The sequence below is a fragment of the Ptychodera flava genome, chromosome 6 (assembly GCF_041260155.1).
Source record: "Ptychodera flava strain L36383 chromosome 6, AS_Pfla_20210202, whole genome shotgun sequence".
Classification (NCBI taxonomy): Eukaryota; Metazoa; Hemichordata; class Enteropneusta; family Ptychoderidae; genus Ptychodera; species Ptychodera flava.
In genome coordinates this window covers 6,515,455-6,543,052 of record NC_091933.1, presented here as the reverse complement: position 1 = coordinate 6,543,052, position 27,598 = coordinate 6,515,455, and the positions used below count along the sequence as shown (strand labels likewise).

Genomic DNA, 27,598 nt, shown 5'->3' with positions numbered 1-27,598 from the left:
AAGTGTAAAAGAGATGCTTGCATGAAAGGTTTTTATCTGCTTGTCCCTATCTACGTGTCTTTAAATTAAATTGTGAAATTACTTACTCTAATGTGACTTTAACATAACATTTACAGTGTACATAATTTTTGTAACGGTAATTAGAATGTGTTTACAGCAGATCATGAACTTGTATTTTTTAATATTTAATTTAACAGAAGTTTAAAGTCTATTCAGGAATTTCTTTTGAGAATCGGGTCTTAGGCAGACGACACATGAGCAGTGATTCAGAGGCCATCGCAGACTGGGTTATGCTAGGTGACCCCTTTGGAGCTTTTAACAGAATGTACATTATTCATCATTCAGCAGTGCCTTCAATTGTAATATGTCATTATCAAAGGCTTAAGGGCGTACAAATGCAGCCTAATACCAATATATCTTTCTTATGCAGCCTAATATATCTTTCTTTCATGACTTTGACTTTGTTTGTGTACTGTCTATTTACTGTCTGTTATGTGCTGTTTTGTGTCTATGTTTACAACTATTATCTTACAAATTTTGACATAGTATTATTGGATTATGGATTGGTATGATTGCGATTATTTACCAACTTAATTATTGAAAACTTTTGGCGTCGGAGGTTGACTAGGGTCAGATCTTGTAGTCGAGCATTTTGCGTTATTTTCTGGCGCGTCATTTCCTTAACAACATCTAACATTAGGACTTTAGGCGTTGGATTTACTACTAGCCGTAATATAGCTCATAAGAATTTGACATGAATTCCAGCCGATGTGTATATAAGTAAGCTTAAAATAAGTAATTTTCGTTTTGGGGTGAACAGTCGATCAGTGCTCAGGTTTTCGTTAAAGTGACCGATTCAGGCGGCACGTACCCGTGTACCCCAAGGGAACATGACCAAATATTTAGCCTGAAGACGATTTCAGTATCGATAAAGCATGGAGCCTCGAACTCCAAGGATAAAAAAATGATGACTTCCATCTCTCGGTGTAAATGATACCAACATACTTAGATCAAACAAATCTGTGAACACAACCTCATCTTTATAGTTAACCGAGTCGCCTCGATGAAGTGGTCCGGTTCTCCCATCTTTCGTATTTACGAATCGCGGCATCTGTGAACCAAAGTTTTCAAGTAAAATGTTTGAAAGATAAATTTATTCCAACATTGATAACATAGACAATCAAATCTACATAACTGTAAATATGTTACGTAAACCATAAAAGCAAAGCGGATTGGTCTGAAAAATTCGCCATTTAACTTCATGGATCAGAAAAGAAATATAAATGAAATAGTATCATCATTAGAATGTTTTCAGGGGTCATCTTGCATGTTTTGAAAAGATAAATTTATTCAATCATTAATGGCAAATCAAGTCAAATCTACAAAATTATGAATATGTTAAGTATGCAAATAAAAGTACAAAGTATTGGTCTGAAAAAAGCAGCCATATAGCCTGAAAGAAGAGAAAGAAAATTATCAGTAAAATAATATGTCACTGTCGGAATGTTTTAAGATGCATCTTGTACCTACACGTCTAACAAGGCTTGAAAACTCATAAAAGAACAAACTTTCTTCATAATCTTATGAAAGAAATACAACGTATTCATCCAAAGAGTTCGGATTGGAGGGTAACTTTAATCCCATCGACAGTAACTGAATTTCTTATATTCGAAATTGTGTATTTCACATAGGAGATGTTGCGTTGTTGTTTTTTTCAGTTCATGTGATTGCTAAACCTTTGATATTGATGCACTTATTGGTATGGCGTTTCTGACAAAATAGAAACGATTTCTGCTAAATTTCTCCTTCATAATTACGCTCAAATAATATTTGATCCAGGGTTTCTTCTTTGCCACGAATGGGGTATTTCCCATCACTTTAATGAAATGTTTTGGCCATGCTTCTCGTGATTAGCTGTCAATGAAATATGCATCGAATTGTTTTACAATCCTTGTTGAATGAAAATGATAGAATAAAGAAGATTTATAATTGTTGGTGAAAGCAAGTTGCCAATTTGATCTTTGATTTCATGCCATTCTTATCAACCAATTTCCGATAACATTGCTTGGTTTTGACATCTTTGTTAGATCACATTTCTCCAAAAATAGAATATCATAGCTTTCTTCATTTTGTACGTATGATCTGAATATTTTTTTCAAGGAATCTCAAATAGAATTGAGTAATGTTTCATATTCTGTCTTAATTCCCATTTGTATTGTATGTGTCTATTTGTAAGCTTATCTCCCCTAATTTTTATTATTTCACATCGTTCAAGCTAGTCCTTTCCATCATCATTCCAGATACCTTTTAATTTTAAACTTTTCATAGAAGACTACATTTCCTTCACTATTAATGTTATCCTTTTACCACAGAACTTCGCTAAAAAGATTGTGTTTTGCTGTTAGCAAATTAAACACCGCAACGTGGCAAAAATATGTTATTTTAGAATAGTACCGTGTGATTTGCTTGTTTCCAAATTTTTGTGCGTTGATTGCATCGCTATGTATGACAATAATTTTGCGAAAAATTAGCAGTAACATCCAATGTTTAAATTTTGCTTGAGTGAATCTTTTGTTCACGTCCGAGCGGCAAACTTCAAATTCGCAGAGATTTAACCGTAAATCTGTAGCATAAAATAGGGGACAGTGTGAAGTAATGTGGTCAATTGAAAATTTTGTTTTGAAAAACTGTAAAACTTACAAAGTTATTATTATGATCATTCCTCTTTAAATAAGTTTATTGCATTACTCTCCAATCGAGAAATAGGATTGTTACAAGATTTCGCTGCACATACGTTTTGTGCATTGGAAATACGTACCCATGTAAACGACATATGGGTGCTTATAATTTTTTAGTCATACGTTGTAAAGTATTCTCATTAATGTAATGTGGATCGAAGACCCTTGACTCAGGATAAATAAACGTATTGAAAGGACACGAAATAAAAAAACAAGCGATATCGAGAAAGTTGGATTGTGTTACATTGTAAGCTGCGTCGATGAAAGATCATGATTTAGCAGAGAGGGACAAAAGCATTCTTGTTCATCATTGTCAGCAAGCAATAATTTATCTTAGTTATTTTCAACCTATCTACCTGAAACTACAATATCTCACACCTCCCACACGATACCTTGATTGTTTCTGATTCGCTGCTGATTTGCGAGCCTTTCCTTGAATTCCATACGGCATGGGAACAAGTCTCTCTACTATCAGCGCTAAACCTCGGCTGCTACTAAACTAATCCATAGATTAGTGGAGCACTATCACAGATACATTCCTCTTTAAGATGACATATTGTACGATGCAATATCTTCTACAGTTTTTTGAAATATGACCAAAACTTACCCCATACCCCAAAATTTAACATTGCAAATTACAGTAAATCTCAAATTCTACCAATTTTTTAGCTAGGCATAATAAAAAATGCAATGCTTTGTATGAAATCTGTTTTATTTGATACAGGGACATGTCATAAATGTGAAATAGACTTTTAACAGAAAAAATATTGGGACTCTACAGCTGTAATAGTCATATTTTGAAGGGTACCGCAAAATCACAGTGTTGCAGATTTGCATGCATTTTTGTTAAACCTGTCTTCCTATAAGTCATCTGCTGAGCTTGTTTTTGAATATAACCTCATTTGTTAGGTATCATTAGAAAGATAATTCACAAAATTGAAGTTTAAACACGGTCACTCTGTAGTTCTTAATTGATATAATACACGTACAGTTGTACGCCGCAAGATAAGGGGTGTTTTAAATTTTTTCGGGACAAGCATGGGTACCCATCCTTTCCTGTGAATGCCACCGCCCAGTATTTTAGTCTGTACGTCATCGTTATCAATTTTCTTACACACTTATCAGATTATAATATAGTTTATTTTCAAGCTAAGTTTTGAATGAATTGAACAACCTTGCTTAGAGATAATCACTGGTACTCGATTGAGACTATCATTTCAGAACAACAGGGTGCCCATAGTTTAAAAATTTCGTGTCATTTATTTATTCTCTTATGTGGTGTGAAGTTAAGTACAGCAAAACATGTGGCATTGCATTTTGTAGCGGGGATCGCAAGATATTTCGATTGTTGATGATAAAACAGAAGATCAAGTCTGAGAATCAACTGACTAACTTTCTGGCCAGATTGACTCACAATACTTATCTTACTGTGGTCAATTGCTCAGTCTGTGACATTTAAATGTGCTGTGACACTGCAGCTTGTCGTTTTCATCGGAAAATCTGCATGTTTGTCTTTGGGAGCGAGTTGTAAAGCTCGCATGAAATGCACCGTAGGCTTAGTAAGTATTACTTTGTGGAAGTGTAGGGGCCCGTTTAATGTTACGTGTGTAACGGTAGAAAAGAAAACCGTCCATGCAGGAAACTGTTAGCTGTGGAAAATACTCTGCTCACTGACAGGCGAAAGACATAATATGCGAATATTAAAAAGTTAACAAAGATGTCAGTGAAAATGTGATCAAATTTTATGTCAATAAATAAAGAATATGAAACATCAAACAATGTGTGTCTGTGATGTGAAACTTTCACGTTCAAACTCGATATTATTGGCTTTCTGCAATGATAAAGGAAATCAGAAATACAACGCCAACACAAGGCTAGTCTAACGATTACTAATTAATAGCTTAAAATAAAACTGAAATCTGCTCAAAATTACCATGAACCCTAAACTTGAAGTGAACAAATAAATAGACGAATACAACGATGTTTCGTTTCAGAATTCAGTTTGGCATTCTTTTACTGTTTCTAGTGCCATCGCATATCGTGACGTTTTCGGCTCATTTTCGCTGTACGGTAAACTTACTCTGATTGAATATTTTGTGAGAAATACTTCACAGTTTAGTATATGCCACTGTGGTTAAAATAATCATCATGACAATTGGTTGCTGTAAAAAAAACTGACAATGAGCAATATATGATGTTTTTTCCACAAGAATGAACAGCATGTTTCTTTATTGAGCACACTTCCAACATTACTCAACTTGGTTTTTAAAATATTTTCAAGTTATCCGTAGATCATATTCCTCCTTTCTACATGATAAGAGATCTTTGGGTGTAGTAAACGCCACCACTCTTCTTCCACGAACACTAACCTAATCGAAATTATGGCCTTCTACTTTCATAACGCACTTACAAGGACCTGGACCGAACTATAACATTCTGAAACCTGTCGAGTTCATGAGGTCTCAGGCGACGGACACCAACAGTGTGCACAGCCGGCTTTGGAACACTCGTATTATTGCATGCGAATGAAGTTAAAAAACCATAGCTCAATTCAGATTACTTCTATCTGTCTATTGCGTAACGAACATAGCAACATTAGAATCTGTCATCTCTAAAACGATCATCCCTTTTTTGTTCTATCGTCCGATACGTCAGCTTCCTGTATTTTTTTCAAACACTACTGGCTAGATTAAAATGTCCTGGAGAAGATGAGCAAGACATTTGTTACAAATAACAAATAATCTGATGACCTCTAATCGTCCATACTCTAATGCACCAAGAAACGTAGGTCATCAGAGGGTAAGTGGAGCATGCAGATAGTACTGACCCTCAAATAACTGATCAGTCATATCAAGAATTTGACAGTGCTGTGTTTGAATGAACCCAATTGATTAGTCTTGGCCTCTTGTTCGGCGTGCGGTCTATTGTTTCCAAAGAGACTTCGTCGCTGTTGAAAGCGAACGTATGCTAAAAAGGTGCGAGAATGATAATAAAGATACAACTTCGTGAATCAAAGATTGGAGATCGAAAGTTGGAAAGTGACTTTGAATATTGGCTTATAGTACGGAAGTTTAAAATGCGATTTTAAACATTTAAAATGTATATGTTCATGTATATTTTATTTTAGATAAACTACCTCTTGCCAAATTATTTCTTGTACTTTAGTTCCTCCCCAAGCAGCAGCTTCATCCAGTGTTTGCTGAGTTTTGTAATTTTTGCCTTACCACACTCCTTGAGTGTGTTGTTGAGCAATAAAATAAAGTAAAGTAAAGTAAAGTAAAGTTAAGTAAAGTAAAGTATCGTTTGGTTTCGTCATAAATGGCTTATCATGCAAAGTACCCGCAATCTTGCCTATTGCAAAGTGTACGACCGGCTTGTTCATTGTTTATCACCCTGTAACTCGAATCACGCATTTCACACACGCGTTATGTGGACAAGTGACAGTCACGGTAAGAATATAAAGTGAGTGGTGAGTGGGTGTTCTGTTCGAAGCGTCAAAGTTCAGTCTATACTTCAACATCCGGGGCACAAGTGAATACACTCCGTTGCTCGAGGTATTATACCACAGCGAGGTATCGCACGTCAGAAGTAGGTGAGCTTTACCGTTGTTGGAATAACTTACAGTATCAGCCAGAGCAGCTGCATTTCTTATTATTAAGCTGTCTGATCAGGGTGTGTTTTCTGGAGAAAGTTTTTAATCTTGCTCAGCAAACATCGACTGTGATTGTATGCAATATCACGATAGGAAAACACCAACTGCGTCATAGCAGGAAGCTATGGCTTCCGTCATTCAGCAATAGTAAACATCACGCTGTTAAGGGACGATTCAGAATTTACTTCCAGGGGGGGGGGTGGAGGATTTTCAGGGGGGGGGGCATCCATTTTTCCCAAGAAAATTTAGGGGGGGGGGCCAGACAAAAATACCACAATCTTTTAGGGGGGGCCAAGGAAAAAAAAAACATCAATTCAATATTTGCCCAGAATTTCTGATCTCTACAAGAGAGAACAATAGACGCTACCTGGGTGACAGATAAACTCAACATGTTTAGTTAAACTCCTTTAGCTGCCAAATTCGGTAATATTCACAGTGGTTTGTTTTATGCATTTACTGAAGTATCTTGTTTCTCCTCCCTGAAGCGTCATTAAATGTCCAGTATTTAGCATGTCCAACACAAACCATACAGTGAACAGTCAGAGTTGTTTTTGTTGAAAAGAGATCTCGGATCAAGTCCAGACTAGAATTCATTTATCAACAATAACAATGGTCATTTATGTTCACACTGGTATGTTGCTAAATACAGCATTGGGTGTTCTATGTAGTGATAGAATAACAAACAAATGCTGATACACAGAGATGAACATTGAACAAATGCTAAAAAATGTCTTTTAAAATTTTAAAATGTCTTTTTAAGGTTGGGTTTACCTTGTAGCTTGTAAAGCAGTTGAAAGTTGTATGATAAAGAAGTGTTAATTTATGCAAATGTATGCAAATCACCCGATTTCTTGGCTTCTTTTGCCTCCCAATTTCAAAATTTCCAAAGAATTTAACTCCACTCCGGCTGGGTCAAATTTTCTGAAATTTCACATTATGTTTTTTACATGCTATATAACACAACGACTATCAATTGGTTTTGTTTGGCAATAAAGCTCTTACATTTTTAATAAGAGGCATTTTGAATAACAGGCATTTTAATTTTGCTGATCATGATTTTAATCAATTATTAGTGTGTCAGTCTTTAGACCCCTACAATTTTAAAATGAGGATGGATAATGCAAAATAAAATAATTGCTTTTTTCTACATCTACTCTCCTTTCAAGTGAAATATTACATTTCAGAAAATACTGTCTAGTTTTTTACTTAAATTCATTTTTATCATTAATACCAAAATTGAGGTTTTTTACCCAAAATGTACACCCACTTCATCCTTTGAGTGAACTACTGCTACCATACTAAACTTTAGAGTCTCTGCTTTTTGAAAATATATGGTATGAGGGGGTTTCCTTGTCATCTTTGATGAGAAATATTGCTTTGAAAAAACTGTATTGGCAACATGCAGCTCCACCTTAATTCAAAACAAAACGACTTGCTACTCTGCCACTTCTTAAAGTAACATGGTCACGTTGGTTGTCTGGGATTAAATTTGTCAGTGTCAGTGTCTGTGTCACTATCATATTCAGAACAAACACCATCATCATCACTCTCAATGACTCCATTGACAGAGGTTTCCAATTCAGAGTCACTGCTATCTGACTCTGACTCATCTGTGACATAAGTTGTTACAATATTTTCCCTGACAGTTTTCTTAAATTGAATAAAGGTTGTGCATGTATATGTGCGGTTATAATTTGAACTTTTTCAGCTTTCGACTTTTTTTTGTTTTGGTAATTTATGTTTATCAAAGTATTTTTTTTAATTCTTTTACGTGTAATTTTGAAGGTTCCCACTCAAGAGCAACTTTAACCAGTCGTAGTCCTCGTATTTTTATCCTCTCTTCTTTTCTGCTCCTTTTTTCTATGTTTCATTCTCATCACATCCCTTTCTAAATTTTTTAAATGTCCTACATAACTTTTTACAGTGCTTACATCCACTATAAACTTTTTTGAAAATAAATTTATGGCCGTCTCATCTTCAAGTTGCTTTTAAGCGAATAGTTTTTTAATGTTTAAAATAAAAATATTATGTATTACTGTCAAAAATATATGGTGATAAATTTACAAAAGGGTTGATTTTCCAATAATCCTGTATGTGCATCCAGAAGATCATGTGGCACTGCATCAATGCTATGGTGTCGGATTGTTGAAATATTGTGTACACAAGAAATTTGCTGTAGTCCAAGAAGTGATCTCAGTGTGTATGAGGCTAGGAGAAATGTTGATAGGCTTACACATTGTGTATTGATGCTAATACTTTGTGTCCCATTCATTCTGATATGTATAATCAAAGATTTCACAGTGGCGGCTGGCAGAAAAGGCAAAACAACAAATTAACATGTATTGTTTCGTGTCATCTGAAAACATGTGCATCATGACTATTTTAATTAAAGTTTGTGTTAAAAAATTTGAAATATGAATGCTCTGTCAATTTTGAAAAATACTGCTGACAAAATGTGAACTTTGACTTACACAGGGTAATCTGCATTTTAATATGAACATTGGATTGTGAATGGAATGAGCAGAATAACATGTGAATTCATGTTTTGGATAAGGTGTTTTGTTCAAGAAATGTTCTAAAATATTCCTCAGCAATTGTTGCTTTCAGTGGCAGCTACTTGGTCTTATGACAACCAAATTAGAAAAAAAGAGAAAATTAAAAATAAGTTGGCTTTCACCAATTTTAATTCCTAATGTTTAAAACTTTCACCGTGAGTCTGCAAATATTCAGCATCATCAAATGAAAATGTATGCTGAACGTGTGCATGTACATGTACATCTCACTTTCCAGAAATATCTGGATATCTGCAAATGATGTACCATTAAACTTCAAGATATATATCACTTTGCCAATTATCTGCTCCTCTGATTTTCTGTTCACTATTTCTAACTGACATCTTTGCTTGTCTTTGTGTGCATCATATTTAACAGTGAGACACAACGAAAAAAGTATTCATATTTAGTAATTAACTTTTCTTCAGAAATTGACAACCAGATATGTTTATTGCTACCCTTTCCAAAAGTGTGCCACTTGCAGTCCCTGCAAATCATTCTTTTTATAGTCACATAACCCTGAAATGATTTGTTATATCATCGATTATATGTCCACTACAGTTCCTGCAACTTGTTAGACTGGATATGTCTATAATGTATAAGCATGCATGTATATATTTGGGGGGGGGGCATGAAAAAAACCCAGGAAAGATGAGGGGGGGGGGCCATAGATTTTTTCTATAATTTACTAGGGGGGGGGGGGGCCATGGAAAAAAATCACCCAGAAAATAGAAAATCCTCCACCCTCCCCCTGGAAGTAAATTCTGAATCGTCCCTAAGATCAAACGTTTCTCCCTAGCTTCTGTTAGCGAGTTCCAATAAGTCTAAGGCAATGAAGGGTCGTTTTATTCAGTTACGCTGTACTTGTAGAATCTTATTAACACTTAACCGAGGTTTCTGAGCTCTGTTGCCAATGTCGGCCATGGCTGTGTACACCGGTGTAAAGTGTGAGACGAGTTTATCGTGACCTTTGTCCGCATTCAGTTCAATTACCGAATGTAGAATATACAAAGTATGAAATGGAACACGGCCAGTGTTTCATTTCCTTATGAACAGTTTGGTATAGTGGCGCTGATACGAGAGACATGCAATCCAGTCAGTTGCGTTCAACGATGATATGTTACACTACACCCTGCGCTACCTTGTGCACCAATACATTAAGGGGTGGACCATTTGATATCCTTGGGGTGGGGGGTGGGGGGGGGCTTGGAAGATTGGTGGAGAGCCATTATTTTTTTCCCACCTGCTTCACCATGAATTATTTTTTGTCTACAGGGCACATGCTGGCAACTTTTTTTTCACTTTCCTTCTTCGAGATATATTTTTTTTTACCAAATTTCGGTGCAATGTTTGTTTGCTTGGTTTTTCACACCCAGTAACAAGATGCTGTTCTATCGCACACAGACTATATTCAAGAAACTAAATAAAGATATGTAAATACATGTACATTTTTGATTCACTTTACAAAAATATCAGTTTATAGATCTTATTTACACCATGGGTAACACACTGAAAATACACATCAAACAACCTGATTACTGAGTTCTACATTAAGGGAGCCGTCATTATTTACGGCCTAGGCGGGGTCGGGGGAATTGCTTTAGAAACTCCAAAATTTCGAGTAACCCCCTGCCAACCATGACGTGTTTGAGTAACCCCCCTCTCTGCTACAGAAATTTTAAGTGACCCCCCCCAAAAAAAAAAAAAAAAAAAATTGGGAAAGTTAAATATAAATACAGTAAAATGGATTGCTGCTGTGATAGACCCTTACAGACCTTGATTAAACCCTGTGGTACAGGTCTGCAGTGTCGGAAGAGGTTCCATTGCCGTGACAGGGGCTGATGTACAGGTCTGTATCCAGTGGTCTGATGACATGCAGTGTTTTCTGTAGGATTTTTTACAAGAGGGGCGAAAATGTGGTGCAAAAGCACCACAAGGGACTGCGCAAGGGGGAGGTCAGGAGGGGGGTGTCCCCCCTCCTGCCGTTGGAGCTTTTGAAAAATTGAGATTAAAATGGTGTTATTTGGTGGCACTTGGGGAGTATTTTTTTCAGATTTTTTTTGTATAAAAAACTCAAAGGAACAGAAATCTGAGACAGTATTCCATAACTTATATTCCAGTTCACTGATTTCAATGAAGATTACATTTTTTGAAAATCACAAAATAGCAACAGACATACATTTATTCACATTTATTATTATTTTCCTGCAATAAAAGATGGGTTTGTTATCAAGGCATTCCACTGGTTTTAAACTTTATAGAATCAGAATTAGCTTGCTTTACACATTTCCCCCCCCCCCCAGGATATCAAATGGTCCACCCCTTATATAACCCAATAGGCAAACCTGGCAGTCACACCGTTATACAAGATACAACGTTTGCAACTCTAAAATCTGGCCAGAAAATACTTGGTACACTAGGAAGCACTAGGAAAAATTAAAAACAATACAATCTTAATTACCTACCAGAGCAAAATAATTTGACCTTACACACATGCGTTTGTCCCATAGGAACTTATTTAACACAATATGGCCACCCCGTTCGTGTAATAGCGCCCTCTACGGTGATACTTACATTTCTTGCATTGATCATTATCAACGTGTTTTCTATCAATTTAGTGTTTTTCAGCGATTTTCTTTTGTTCAAATGAGTTTCAAAAGAACTTCTTGATATCTTCTTCATCACTTTCAAGTTTCAGATAACGATTTGATGGTTCAAGCAAAATTTTACACAAAGAAAGACATATGAACTCCCAATGTGTGATGAATCACAAAAAACCTTGCATGGTTTACATACACATTTACAGCTTTTCTTGACCTTGATCAAGTAAAGATAAAATAACCTGGTCTTATACTCTTCTTTGCTTACATTAAATAGAAAAGACTCAAACCAAAGCACAATATTAGTTTTAATGCTGGTTTAATTTGCCTCAAATAACTATTTACAACACAATGTACAACAGCAACTATGATGCACATACAGTGGTAGCAAAGTTGCTGATCTGCTTAAATGTCTTCTCAGATTTTGAATCATTTTTTTGTAGGGGCCACGTCTGGCCAGTACAGGTGCACAATGTGAAGGGTGGGTCTTGATGTGGTGGTCCTTTATCATCATTTCAATTTTTTTACCTTCATCACCTGGCATACACTGGTAATTTCTTAACGAATCATTCAAAATGTGGTGAATTGATTCAATACCCTGTTCAGATAGAAAGCCCAACCCTCTTTCCATTCTTTGAACCCTTTCAATGACATGGCTTTCCAGAAGATGGAGCTTAGGAAACACGCTTTCCTCAGGAAACACTGATCTGTAGTGGTCCATTAACTTAGCTATACTGGTACCTGAAAGACAGTCCAGAAAACAATTTGGTGACGAAGGTGTCATTTCTTGTCATAATATACCATAAATGACATATATTTTGCTTAACTAAAGTCACTGTATGTGCTCATACAAAGCTTCACTATTATTACCTGTTTGCTATTTTTTACTATTTTAGCTCCATACATAAAGCGCACAAACTTGTTTGACACCACATGGTCTGCTGAATGATAAATACTCAGTATTTGGCTTCTCAACACAGTCAATAAACAAGATGCACTGTTGTTGTTCAAAATAGTATTCATGTCCACTTTTGAATTTGTTTTTTCCATAATAACAGTTCCATTACACATACAAAGGCTTTGTTGACAAGCACAGTACAGAGCAGTTTAGAAAATCACATGGAGTAGAACAAGTAAATGTATGAGCATTTGATGTATAGAACAGAAGTACTGAGAATATAGCAAATATAATGTGGAGAAAAAGAGCTGTAACTCAAAGTTTTTTCAAACATGACAATATTTGTATGTACGATTCCACAAATATTTTCCGCAGTCAAAAGAAAACATACACAATTCTAAGTTTTCATCTTAGTCCTCAGTTTTGCAAAATTACCATTCTTTTTGTTGCAAATAAATTTATTAACACAAGACAGTGTTCATTTTACATGCAATGTTGACAAATTAAATACAATGTTTATTTATGTTAAAGGTATAGTGGATCTTAAAACTTTACTTCTGAAAAAAGATTCAGAGTTACAGCTACTTTCCCTTTCACATCACATTTGTTGAAATGTTATTAAATAAAATAAAGACAAACACAACATATTAGTTTAGCATGCAAAAATACTTATCTGATACCCAAATCTGTTTTCAGAGCAAGGCCAGCTCCTGAAGGTGTATTTGGAGCCAACCCTAATAAATCAATTATTGACTGATTCTCTGTTCTTTGAATCCTCTTCATCTCATCTTTGGCTTGCACCACTGCAGACACTGAATCACCACTCATCTGTTGCCTTACATTAGTAACACTCCGGCTCCTGCTTACAAGTGTGTACCGGCTACATTCTCTACTACTTTTCCTTGGATTTACGATGCGGGTCATAAGTAAAGGCTGAGCATTTGATAAATGAAGAAAAAAAGCTTCACAAATATAGTCACTCACCAAAATTTTGAAAAATATCAAATAAATTTCACTTCTGTGTTGTAGTTCAACAGAAAGTCAAATTTGGAAAATATATGTAATTCACAGTCTTGTCATACAAAATCTGCATCTAAGTTGGTCTATCAATAACACACATTACATGCACATACACTTGGAAATATTTTACTCACCTGCCCTCTAGTCTTTAATTGGATAACTTTGTCATCCGCCATATCTAGTTTTTCTTTGACCAGTGTTGTTGTTAAAACTTCAAACTTTTTTGATGATCTGAACTCAGCCATCTGTTGAAGTAGAGTATCAGCAGCTTCATCTATACAGGGTGGTTCTGTGACACTGCTCTGCTGTGTAGCGTGATTGTCACCAAGGTTGGAGTTTGAAAATTTGCAGTAGTCGTGGTCGCGATACATTGGTAAAGAATATTTACATTGATTCACATGATCCGCAAGGTCTGCAAGGGGCACAACTGTGTCACAACCATACATCACATAGTCACATGATACACTTAATGATGACAACACATTTGAAAATGCAAGAGGGACAGAAGCAATAGACGACATAAAAATCGGTACACGACATATCGGACATGTATGGGTAACAGACTGCACAAACCATTGACAAAGACAATCACAACAAAATGTATGAGGCCCCTCACATAACACTTGCACACATGAATCTGCAACATCTTTACAAATGGGACACTCAAACTCTCCGGCGGTAGACGAAGAAAATCTATCTGCGTTGAGTTCCAGTTCACGTCTGTACCTTCTACCAGCTTTGGATTGCGTATGTGCACAAAGCACATCAGTGTTCACAGGAACTTTCTGTGAATGTTCAAGTTTCCTGGATTTCACACCATCTCTTGCCTGTCTCAAACTGTCACTGTCAGTACCACGTCTGTTATTTCTTTTCCTGCCACCTTTGCTAAGTGATGTACAAACTGCACAGTTTCCTGCACGCTGGTGTTTTGTCCAATTGTACACCTGAGTCTTCGTGGTATACTGTCTGTTGGCATTTCTAGCAGTAATTTGATGGCTAATCAAGCGCCTACAATCACGGCACAGATAATTTGGATGGACAGTGTCACTGTCGTCTGAAACATTTTGCTGGAAGCACTCTAAGATTTCCAACGGTAAGGCATTTTTGTCGTATTTGGTTGTACTGTCGACCTTGTGAGCACAAATGCGACATCGGTTCTTCAACAAACGCATATGAAATCAAAATCTCGATTCATTTTACGAGTGACACTATTCCTGAAGCTCTAAAATCAAATTTGGCGCATAAAATGCCGACTGACGCTGTGACCATGGAGACTGGCAGCAAAACATAAACATTGCACACGTCACACACCTCAAACAGTGCAGCGGAAACCATTGTCTACGGTCGCACAAATCGAGAATTCCCGAGACAACAAAATAATTCCCGAACAATCGCACAACAAAACAGACAACGAAAAATAATGACGATCAGAGAAAAACTTATATTCAGTTCCAAAAAACCGATTATTATTTCGAAATTGTCATCTAAATATTTAGCTGCAAAATTGTAGCGCTACGGTGAGGCGGTCGGTGATTTTTGGTTTTTGCGACTTCGCTCACCAGTAGCGCTACAATGCCGTTCGCGTTCTGAAAACATTGAGCGTGGGGCGTCGGTGTTTGTGGGAGCCGCCATTACCGGAAGTTGGTAATGACGGCTCCCAGAAATGTTTCGGAATGCGATCGTCGTGTTTGAACAAATTTCAAACCCCATAAATGACAAAGTTAGTGCAGTATACTGTTTAGTCTTCAGTAGTGATAAATCGGTACGACCAAATGCAGTAAATATGTTGCATTCCACATCAACACGCCTGGTCGAGTGGGGTGCGCTTATATGATACTCCCCAGGGCCATCGGCCTTGTAGCGCTACTGGTGAGCGAAGTCGCAAAAACCAAAAATCACCGACCGCCTCACCGTAGCGCTACAATTTAGTTTTACTAAATATTACATTACATGTCAAAATCTCACCTAGACGGTTAGCCCTGCGTACAGGTCTGTGTGTTCCCGGCGTTATACGGCCTCCACCACAGCCTTGCAACGGTCTATGGAGATGACTGGCGACAATGCGGTCCAGATCCGGACCACAACGAAAACACTCTTTTGGCCGAAATTCTGCTCTATCGGGGCAAAATCCTTTCCCTGCCTACCTTTACCTCCTAACCGACCCAGAAAGATGAGATAAACTTCTCCTAACGTCCAAAACCGCTCGTTTTCTGAAACATAACGTACTCGACAAGTTGTTTACCCATGGAGATCGCCATTTTGAATCTCGCCAGTTATCTCTATGGACCCTTGCAGGGCTGTGGCCGTATAACGCCGGGAACACACAGACCTGTACGCGGGACTACTCTACGGTTAGCGACGCCATTGCTGTACGTCGGATCAATCCGTCACAAAGGTACTGGTAACTCCGCGTTTGGATGAAACCATAAGACGATACATGACAAAAATATCCATCGCGAGTACTTAAAAAGCCAATGTTACTGTTGGTTTCGGAAACTGGTCGTTATTATCCACAATAACTGATCGAAAAAAACAGCTGACGAGGCTGCTCGACAACGTGTCTGTAGACCAGTACGCGCACACTCGGAGTATGTCATGTGGTTGCACGCCTGTCACACGAGTACCAGTAGGACGTTCGCCCTCTATGGTCACCTCTCTCGTCCGAACATGTTATGCAGAATTGCATTGAACTTACAAGTATTACTGGTGAGACGGCGTGTGTTTTGCCTGAAAAATTTCAATAATTTTTCTGTTTTGGTAGAGCAATTGGGTGTGAATTTATTAGAATCTTTTTTTTTCTCTGATGGTGAAACAAGACAGGAACAACAGTGACACAGGATCATGTTTACTTTCCAAGATTTTATTCATTTCAACAATTCAAGATCACAACAAGTAACAACACAATTTTACATAATCAAACTTTCTAAGGTTAACAAAGGATGAAGAGTGAATAAAATTAACGTTTTCCTGTGGTAAAAATCTTACTTAGGGAGTTGTAATTATTTACGACCTGGGGGGGGGGAAGTCTGGGGAATTTCATAGTATTCTGAAATTTCGAGTAAACCCCATGCCAACCCAAATGCATTTGAGTAACCCAGTCTCTAACACAGAAATTTTGACTGATCCCTCCCCCCCCCACTTAGACCAGTTAAATACCAAGACATGTATTTGTAACATTTACAAAACTACAGCAATAGTACAGACCTTTCATATCCTGCTGGAATATCATCGGTTACCTCATGACAGTTGAAAAAGATGTGACCGGCAAAAGAAAATTCAAAGTCACAATAAAATGTAGATACAAAAGCTCATGCTGTAACCACTATCCAACCATATAGTATTGTTTACCATACAGTATTGTTTATTTTGGATGGGTATCATGACAAGGTTTCCACTAAGATATCTGACAGGGCAGAATTTGAAAGTACAGGAGAACAGTCAGGAGGCTGGGGGGTGGGGCAGTGTCAGAGGAGTTGTACCGTCTCGTGTTGAAAATTTGAGAGATTGATGTGTGCAATAATGCAGTCTGGTGCAATATGAGAGATGTTATCAATTTGTGTAAAACTGTTAGAACACCCAACAGGGGAAAGTGTGAGAGGCGTGTCCCCTCTGCCACGTCGGAAATTTTGAGAAATTAATGAGATCAATGATGCAGTCTGGTGCAATATTAGGTGTTTTCTATTTGTTTTTACTAAATAAAACTGTCAGAACACCCCAGGGGGAGAGGAAGTGACAGGGGGTCGCATTAAGAATTTTGAGAAATTGATGAAATGGTGCAATCTGAGAGGTATTTCAATTCATTTTGTACCAAAAATTGAGCAACCCCCTTCTTTCTTTCCAATTTTGAACAACCTCCTTGTAGCTTTCAATTTTTTGAGTGACTACCCTCACATTCCTCTGACCCCCCCAGGCCCTTATGTTAAATTACTCTAAAAGACCCATAAAAATATTCTTGATGGCCTTTAATTTGTGAACAACATGTACAGTAAAAGTGGTCAACTTTGATGCAGTCTTGCTGATGCATTTTATGAGGCTTGAACTCACAATATCTACATTACTAATTCGTACTAGCTTAGCAGTCATTAAAACCCCTACAAATAGGTGTTTCAACTAGCAGCGGCCTGGTATCTCATGTAGCTGTACTGTGATAATGTTCAAGAGAATCCATAGGATAGCTAGGTGTGTGCCTCAATCAGGCAAAACAACAGTTAGCAATAATAACAACAGTAATAAATATCAATTTCTGCAAGTCATTTAAAAATATACCACCAAGGGCACAGTATTGCTCCTATCTGACAAACAAAAAGAGGTATTCCTATTTCCACTTATTCACTCAAAATACTGTTGTGTTTGCAAAGAGTTTGAACTTTCAATTTTCATGGGCAGAATTCCGTTTTAATAGCCACTTTTCAATTTTGTAGATCAACAATAAAAATTTGATGGTCCTTGCTTGAAATGTTAACATTTACTCAGAGTTAAGTTATACACAAGTTTGTTTGTGTAAGTAAGTTTGTGTGGTGAAGTTACCTGATATTATCATTCATCACTCATCTTATTCAATCTACACATGATTTCACTTGGCTGCCTTCATCTTTGTGAAGATTTACTTAATTAAGTGATACCATGACAGGTTTTTTTTGTTTATGTAACATAATGATTGGAACTGATACAAATAAACTGGAGTCTGTTTTATTGGTATGGTGCATCTTGCCATATGCCTTCTTGTGGATTGAAATCCCTCATCAGTGTATGGGGTTTCCTCCATGAAATATTTGCTAAAGTTGATCCACTACATAAAACATAAGCTCACAACTTTTTTCTAGATCATATTTCACTACAAATTGGCATCAAATAAAACTACATTATTTTCAGTGTCTTCAAAATTGATTTACAAGGTATTCCGGGTTGGAATAGGTCATTCAAGCTTGCGGACTAATATATTGGCTCCAATAACAAAACATAGGGCCAAAGTCCCTGAAGCTACTATAGACATGGATACAAAATTAAGTATTTCCTGACTGTATGAAATTATCTCACTAAGGTCATCCTAGGGACATGTAAACCAAATATCATATAACTGAGTTAGTATTTCATCGGGGTTGAGCTTTTAGCGAAAAAGGAAAATTTAAGAAAGCCGTTTTGAAAAAACAAGCGACTCAACAGTTGACAGAGCTCTGCTGTGTTATGTAGAGAATAACCTTTTGTGACACATGTATTGATGAAGAAGGTGGATATCTTTGATAGCTCATTTCAGGATGGCCTGACCAAAAATGGAAAAAAATTCCGTAAAAATACAGATTTGCATATTTCGTCAGACTATATTAGTCTATAATAGCAAATAAACGAGAGTTAATTACATTCTAATTAAAGTAAACAAGACTTGCTTAAATCAAGATTTACGTCATAAAAAAACAGCATATCTGTCAGGTTATAAAGAATCTTGAGCTGGTTATCTTTTAATATCAGTATTTTCATCCTATTAACCAAGCACATTTTAACTTTCAAATTAACATTGTAAGTAAGTTCTGTTGAATAAGTTGAGACTGTAGTACTCAGAGAAAGCACACTGAAGAGACAAATGTTTGAAACTTAAGAAGTTCAAGGTCATCAAAAGCATTATAAGGAATCATGTTACACTTTCATTGCACTGTTTACACAGATTGCATAATTGCTATAAATAGCACATGAGGAATGTTACACTTACAGCCCAGCTTTACCATAAAAACACTATCACTTTGACCACTCTTTTAATTGACCACTCTATTTTTTTCCTCAAAAAGTAATCTTATTTTATCCTTACCAAGTCAACCATAAATGGAAATTAGAACTTTCTCTATCTCTATTTATTTGACCACCCTATCATGACAAACTATTATGAGCAATTTCTTTTAGATAACATAAATGGTGGTTCAGAATATATCAAAGTTGGGATTCAGGAAAGTTGCCTTTACATGTTTTAATCCTCAATTCACTATGAACTGTCAAAAAAAATTGAACTTTCTGATAATTCCACACTAAAATTATTTTGGCTTTGATGATTTCCTAATTAATTCAATTATTTGAAATCATATTAATTATTTTTTCTGGGTGAATTGATAGGGTTTACAGTACAAGAATTACATACAATGTAAGTCAAACTTTGACCAAAAATGACAAAAAAAGTCCTTAAAAATACACATTTGCATATTTCATCACAATTTGAACAAATCTAAGTTGGGTTATCCCTAGGGACCTGTATACCAAATAACAAAGCTGTCTGACCAGCGGTTATGAAGAAGAAGATATTTTACCAAACACCTTTTTTGGCATTAATTTGCCTATTTTCAACAATATCAAAAAATTAAAAAAAATAGTTTCTCAAAATCTTATTTTTCATCTACACAACAAATATCAAATCAGTAAGTACTGCGGTTCTCACGATATTTGAGTGGACGGACGCCTCACAAACGGACATACATACATACATACATACATACAGACTGACGACGGACGCCGGACGGATACCCATCCCAATAGCTTCTATAGACTATAGTCTATAGTAGCTAAAAATCATTGTTCCCCCAGTTTGAAAAATGATTTGGCTTAGGTAGTCTCCAGGGATTTTTATAAGAAAATGCAAAGCTATCAGATAAACACCAATGAGACAAAAGCACTTTTGACCGAAATTGACAAAAATTGCTCCAAACATACAAAATTTTTCATTTTCTCACTGTATAAAAATATCTGACTTAAGTCATCCTAAGGACCTGTATACTGAATATCAAAAAGTCTGACAAGGAGTTTTGAAGAAAAAAATAGATCTACAATGACAAAAATAATCTCAAAAATACAAAGTTGCATATTGGCACGATTTTACAAAATCTTATTGCTGCCATCCTAAGGGACATGTATAATCAATATTAATGTGTCTGACCAGAACTTTTGAATGATATTTTTGGTTAAATATGACAATAATTGCCTTAAAATTTAAGTTTTAAAATATTTCATAACAATATGAACAAATGTCAATAAGGTTATCCCTGCAGAACAGTATCTTTAGATTCTGTGGCAATACTAGAGTTTATTTGCTTCTTCAAGCATAACCATTCTTTTCCTTGACATAAGGTAAACTTCAGCCTCCTCCAACAACACAATTGTGATGTAGTCTACAACAAACCTGAGTGAGAAAAATAGAAATATAGATATACTATTAATACATTTTTGTATATTTCAAATGCTATGCTGACAAGCTAAATATGATTTTTTAGCAATCTTTTTGTAGTAAAATAACAACTTACAGTGGACAAATATAAATAATGAAAATAATATCAAAAGTAAGCATTACAGGCCCTCTAAATTTTTGAGAGTTGTAATATAATAACTTACACAATTATCCCAAAACCATTCACAGGATACAGCTCAAGTTGTAACTACAAAATGGTACACCAATGTGAGTAGCAACATATGAACATAATACCCTACTTACATTGACGTTTCTTTCACATTCCTCTTCCATATGTTGTTAAGGCAGTGTCATATCATTCAAAGATACTGTCAAAACAAACAGAAATCCAATATTACATCAGAATGAATAAACACTGTTAACAGACGTTTCATATTAAAAAGTATTCTTTTTTTAATACTCTCTGTTTTCAACAGACATGCCATAAACCTTCAAAAGACACAGTTTATGTTTTACTTTGCATATAAAAATGATATTAGTCTTGCAATGGTATGTATAAGTGGAGCTGACAACAGTTGCCCCAAATGGGCAGTGACACATATGATTTGAATAAAATACACTTTTAACATGGTCGTCATTTCCTTCTTTTGGCAGGTTACATCTGAACATATTTTACAGTACATGATCCTCATACAAATTAAAATGCCTCTTATTCAAAATGTAAGAACTTTATTGCCAATCAAAAAAAAGTTTTGTTTAACAACATTTAAAGAAAATAATGTGAAAATTTAAGAAAGTTTGACCAAGTCAGTATGGAGTTAAATTGTTTGGAAATCTTGAAATTGGAAGAATAGTGAAGCCAGGAAATTGGGTGATTTGCAAACATTTGCAAAAATTAACACTTCTTTATCAAGCAACCTACGACTGCTTGACAGCCTTGAAGATGAACCCAAATAATAATATTTTAATCTTGGGTTAACAATTTCATTAAATTAAATGAATGTCTACAAAAAAGTGATTTTTGTGCAAAATACCCTGTGTTGGGTGCAGCGCCCCTTAATTAGCAAGTTTTATACCACTGCAAAGTCTCTGTGCAACCAGGTGACACATTCTGACTCAGCATGATCTAACAGCAGATTCCTGCATAAAATTTTGATTTGAAAACTTGAATCACTTTTTAATAGCATTAAAAGAGCAAAACATAGGAGAAACTTAGATGACAAAGCCTTATAAGGGAAAGAGAGATGTACCACATGACTCCGTGCAACCAGGTGACACATTGTGACTCAGCATATTCCTAAAGCAGACGACTGCATAAAATTTTGATTTTGAATCACTTTGTAATAGTATAAAAGAGCAAAACCAATGAGAAAAATTAGCATTCACAGCCTTAGCACAGTAAGAGAGATGCACCATAGTGTCCGTGCAACCAGGTGACACATGGTGACTCAGCATACTCAAAATGCAGTTCCTGCAAATAATTTAATTAGACAACTTAAATCAATTAGTGATAGCATAGAAAGATGAAAACCAATGAGAAAACTTAGAAGTCACAGCCTTAGCACAGTAAGAGAGATGCACCAGAGTGTCCGTGCAACCAGGTGACACATGGTGACTCAGCATACTCAAAATGCAGTTCCTGCAAATAATTTAATTAGACAACTTAAATCAATTAGTGATAGCATAGAAAGATGAAAACCAATGAGAAAACTTAGAAGTCACAGCCTTAGCACAGTAAGAGAGATGCACCAGAGTGTCCGTGCAACCAGGTGACACATGGTGACTCAGCATACTAAAAATGCAGTTCCTGCAAAATATTTAGATTAGACAACTTAAATCAGTTGGCGATAGCATAGAAAGATTAAAACCAATGAGAAAACTTAGAAGTCACAGCCTTAGCACAGTAAGAGAGATGCACCAGAGTGTCCGTGCAACCAGGTGACACATGGTGACTCAGCATACTAAAAATGCAGTTCCTGCAAAATATTTAGATTAGACAACTTAAATCAGTTGGCAATAGCATAGAAAGATGAAAACAAATGAGTAAACTTAGAAGTCACAGCCTTAGCACAGTAAGAGAGATGCACCAGAGTGTCCGTGCAACCAGGTGACACATGGTGACTCAGCATACTCAAAATGCAGTTCCTGCAAAAAAATTAGACAACTTAAATCAGTTGGCAATAGCATAGAAAGATGAAAACCAATGAGAAAACTTAGAAGTCACAGCCTTAGCACAGTAAGAGAGATGCACCAGAGTGTCCGTGCAACCAGGTGACACATGGTGACTCAGCATACTAAAAATGCAGTTCCTGCAAAAAAATTAGATTAGACAACTTAAATCAGTTGGCGATAGCATAGAAAGATGAAAACCAATGAGAAAACTTAGAAGTCACAGCCTTAGCACAGTAAGAGAGATGCACCAGAGTGTCCGTGCAACCAGGTGACACATGGTGACTCAGCATACTAAAAATGCAGTTCCTGCAAAATATTTAGATTAGACAACTTAAATCAGTTGGCGATAGCATAGAAAGATGAAAACCAATGAGAAAACTTAGAAGTCACAGCCTTAGCACAGTAAGAGAGATGCACCAGAGTGTCCGTGCAACCAGGTGACACATGGTGACTCAGCATACTAAAAATGCAGTTCCTGCAAAATATTTAGATTAGACAACTTTAATCAGTTGGCGATAGCATAGAAAGATTAAAACCAATGAGAAAACTTAGAAGTCACAGCCTTAGCACAATAAGAGAGATGCACCAGAGTGTCCGTGCAACCAGGTGACACATGCAGGGAAAGACACTTATTTTTTTATCCACTTGCCGAGCGAAGGGCAAGTGGGGGGTTCAGTTCACTTGCCCGAATTGGAAAACCACTTGCCCAGTATAATTTACGTGTTTGAAAAAAGCTAAAACATTGGTTTTTCATTTCACGCACTTTGTTTGAAAATTATGTTATCATGAGAAAATATGAGACATTCTCATTAGACTCTTCACACTTCTAAGAGTGCTGGATGGCTCATTTATATTCCATTAATTACTAAAGCCCCATTACCTGTATCTTTTAGCATTCTTTATGTGATTTCACTTCTGAACTAAAACAAGTTTTTTAGAATTTGCTCTTTGAGGGGTTGGAATACAAGTATTGTTAACTGCCCAGTGAGACTGCATGTGCAATTTTGAACAAGAAAAATAATAAATATGTGCCCAAACATAAAATGGCACCTCATGCAAATATAGCAAAACCAGTGTACACCGTGCATATATGCATTTGAATATTCACGGAAACAACAGAGTAGTCCAATGTAATGCATAGTGTTGAATGTTTTCAACTGGGACATGCTTTGTTTTCTTTTTAGTATGGTGGGAAATCATAATAATGGTTAAAATGTAAATTTACTTGTCCAATTTTTCACTAAAGAATGTTTTGTACAGCAGTAAAAGACTATATCCTGTAAATGGGTAGAATTTAAAGAAAACCAGAGAAAATAGGAAGCCTTTTTAGGTCAACAAATTTCAAGATTTACAGCTAGTGGGGGTTTCATATTCATAGAAAAAATTCTAACATTTCATATGTTTGTATGTTTACTTTCTTGGGGCTTGATGTACAAATTATAACAGCCATTTCAATTGTACCTTCAAGGTCTTTTTGCTTTACATAAAGAAAAGATCTGTAGCTATAAAGGAATGTTTTGAAGCTTCTGAAAAATAATGTACTTCTTTGTCATGTTTTTACTGCGCTTATATCATACACCAGCCCTATAAAGTTTGGATTGCCATTGCACTATACCTGTATCCTGTGTTTTCTAATAACCTAAGTGGTCTTTTTAATGCTCATGCGCAGACTAAATAGAATTAAAACCAACAACCTAAGGCGTCGGTGTTTTTCAATGTGTCTTGAAAGCTGAATTTCTCGATGTCAAACTCGCTCCAATTGCTTCTTGACATCATTTTAGAATGGGAAAATTCACAAACAGAGAGGTTGGTCGCCACGGACAAGTAACTTTTGGCTTATTGACCTGAAAATTAAGTCAGTGTTTGTTGAAAATTCAAAGACTTGACCCGTTGACACCAAATCTTGCTCATGACTTCATGGCATGCGGTCTTGCCACTGACTTTGCCACTCACTGTCCCTCAACAAGTTAACATTGAAGAGTACGTTTTAGTAAAAGTCCAATTTTATGTGGTGATTTTTAACCTCTGGACTTTATTTTAACATTATTTTAAACGTTCATACAAAGCACAAATGCAAAAACCGCTGTGTGTTTCTTTTTTTACTGTATCGACATGTGAGACACCGTAACTTCAGAGTCAATGCAATGAACTTTGGTGAACAGCTTGTTCATATGCAAAATCAGCTTACGGTAATTTACCGGTACCGGTGTATTGTTTGAACTGGATTTTATTGACAGCGATTATATGATTCTTTTCGTCAACTCTTCATGCAATTTTATGAAAAATCTTATGGAAATGTTCACAATGACATAATATGATTATTTTTTGTTGTTTAAGTCCATGTTCCCTCACCAGAAAATCGCTCTCGTGAATTCGATTTCTAGGTAATTATTTTTTGCACTTGTCCCGTCGGGCAAGTGGCATCGGAGGTTCACTTGTCCGAACGCGACTTTCACTTGCCCCGGGCAATCGGACAACCCTTAGTGTCTTTCCCTGACATGGTCACTCAGCATACTAAAAATGCAGTTCCTGCAAAATATTTAGATTAGACAACTTAAATCAGTTGGCGATAGCATAGAAAGATTAAAACAAATGAGTAAACTTAGAAGTCACAGCCTTAGCACAGTAAGAGAGATGCACCAGAGTGTCCGTGCAACCAGGTGACACATGGTGACTCAGCATACTAAAAATGCAGTTCCTGCAAATAATTTAATTAGACAACTTAAATCAATTAGTGATAGCATAGAAAGATTAAAACCAATGAGAAAACTTAGAAGTCACAGCCTTAGCACAGTAAGAGAGATGCACCAGAGTGTCCGTGCAACCAGGTGACACATGGTGACTAGCATACTCCAAATGCAGATTCTGCGAAAATATTTGATTAGACAACTTAAATTAGTTGGCGATAGCATAGAAAGATGATAAACCACTGGGAAAACTTAGAAGTCACAGCCATAGCACACTAAGAGAGATGCGCCGGAGTGTCCATGCAACCAGGTTTATAATGCTTTGAGCATTTTCGACCGTTGTTACTGAAGCAGTGCCATGAATACAAAAGCAAGCACAGTAGCTTTGTACGGCTTTGGACCATAACGATCAAACACTAAAGTGCTGAATCTGTCGAGGTCGATCATGATGACTGATGTATGTAGACACAGTCAGAGGCGAACTGTCATGTAGACCTGGTTTCGTCTGACCTCTGAATTTTAAAGACCCCTGAATTTTAAAACCGCCTGCATGCTAACACCAGAGATATATGAGAAATCGTATCCTTGTGTTACAAGCCTACGATCAAGAATCGAACAGACTACTATACTTGTACTCACTTGCTTCGAAATGGCACAAATGAAAACGTGCTTTGACAACCAGAGCTAGCACAAGGTATCAAGAATGCTTGGACTTTCAACTCTGATCTTTGACATCGAAACATAACCAAATATGGGTGTGTCATAGCCAACAACCACATGACATATTTACAACCAGATGACAGGACTCCCAAACGCGCGTACTCCCTCTATCCAACAGTGTTGATCAAAATCTCATCCAAATAACGCCCTACACGAGATCTCGTCCTACACTTGTTCGTTAAATCTTTACTCAAACCAAGTGTCCATAGGCCGACACAGGCAAACGCACGTGTACAGCATTGATGTATACTTTTCACATTCATGCTTACTGATGGCTGGCTGTAGCGATTTACTCATACGGAAACTAAGACTATGGTAGGTTCGCTTTGAGAGTATTTTAAATTACTCGTGCCATCAGCTACAGCAAAGTATTTTCAGTATTGTCGATTCTGTGTTCAGCATTTAATTTTACTCAGCATGTTAAAACATAGCTGCAAAATTGTAGCTCTACGGTGAGGCGGTCGTTGAGTTTTGGTTTTTTCGACCTCGCTCACCAGTAGAGCTACAATGCCGAAGGCCCTGTAGCATACAAAATAAGCGCGTCACACATGGCGCGGCATTTTCATGTAAAATCCCACATATTGCATTTGGTCGTACCGATTTATCACTACTGAAGACTAAACACTATACTACACTAACCTTTTCGTTTATGGGGTTTGGTATTAGCACAGACACGTTGATCGCGTTCCATAAACATTGAGCGTGTTTCTGGGAGCCGCCATTACCGGAAGTTGGCAATGGCAGCTCCAAGAAATGTTTTTGTAGAACGCACTAGAAGTGGAGTCTGTGCAGTCATGGATGTAAGGGTACAGGACGACCTGATAATCCCTTTCACACCTATTATTTTATCCTTGTCGGCGGGGCACAGGCGACTTGAGAGTAATTACTATGCGAAACCCCCACGATGCAAGTAAGAAGTTGTATCATAGGGTTTTCGTCAAGCCACAGACCCTCTGCACACAAACGACGATTCAAGCATTCGTGCATGCACCAGAGTGTTCATAACATTATGTCATACACTTACAGAGAGAGAGGCCCTTCTCCAAATACTAACTGTACATTGTTTAGGAATAATGCTACTAGAATCAAATACATTACCATGTCAAAAAATACTGCTCTTCCGCCATCTCATCGATTTATCCTTGATATTCTTTGATAATGGGCTTGCAAAGACAGTAGTTGTATCGGATTGACCCCGTTGTTGCTTTTGAGTGAAAGTGTAACGGTCTTCTCGAATCTGCCAATCAGCAATCCCTTTCCATAGCCTAATTTTAATGTCTCAAACGAGCGATCAAACCAATAGAGGTCATCAGGGGTCAATTCGAAGTAGCTAGCCAATCACAACGCGGCAGGTCTGACCCCGCCCACAGCTGTAGAATGAAAGTGGTCGTTCACGT

The 27,598-nt window shown here is 36.8% G+C and overlaps 1 protein-coding gene and 2 long non-coding RNA genes across 4 annotated transcripts in view; 1 reads left to right on the top strand and 2 right to left on the bottom strand.

Moving 5' to 3' along the window:
- Nucleotides 1–27,598, top strand: part of LOC139134730 (malignant fibrous histiocytoma-amplified sequence 1 homolog) — a 247,979-nt gene that overhangs the window by 140,256 nt on the left and 80,125 nt on the right. The window contains exon 1 of one of the 2 annotated variants that reach the window (XR_011552856.1): nt 26,392–26,516. The exons of the other annotated variant lie outside the window; for it this stretch is intronic. The gene's annotated coding sequence lies outside the window, so the exon portion shown is untranslated. Of the gene's footprint in view, nt 1–26,391; nt 26,517–27,598 lie in introns of those variants that run through there. 2 annotated transcript variants of the gene reach the window in all.
- LOC139134697 (uncharacterized) lies at nt 11,845–14,734 on the bottom strand. Its single transcript, XR_011552841.1, has 2 exons — nt 13,595–14,734; nt 11,845–13,373 (listed from the first exon to the last, which is right to left on the bottom strand). It is a non-coding gene; the product is annotated as an uncharacterized lncRNA (long non-coding RNA).
- On the bottom strand, nt 17,408–27,513 carry LOC139134735 (uncharacterized). The gene is made up of 3 exons (XR_011552860.1): nt 27,300–27,513; nt 20,926–20,990; nt 17,408–20,616 (listed from the first exon to the last, which is right to left on the bottom strand). It is a non-coding gene; the product is annotated as an uncharacterized lncRNA (long non-coding RNA).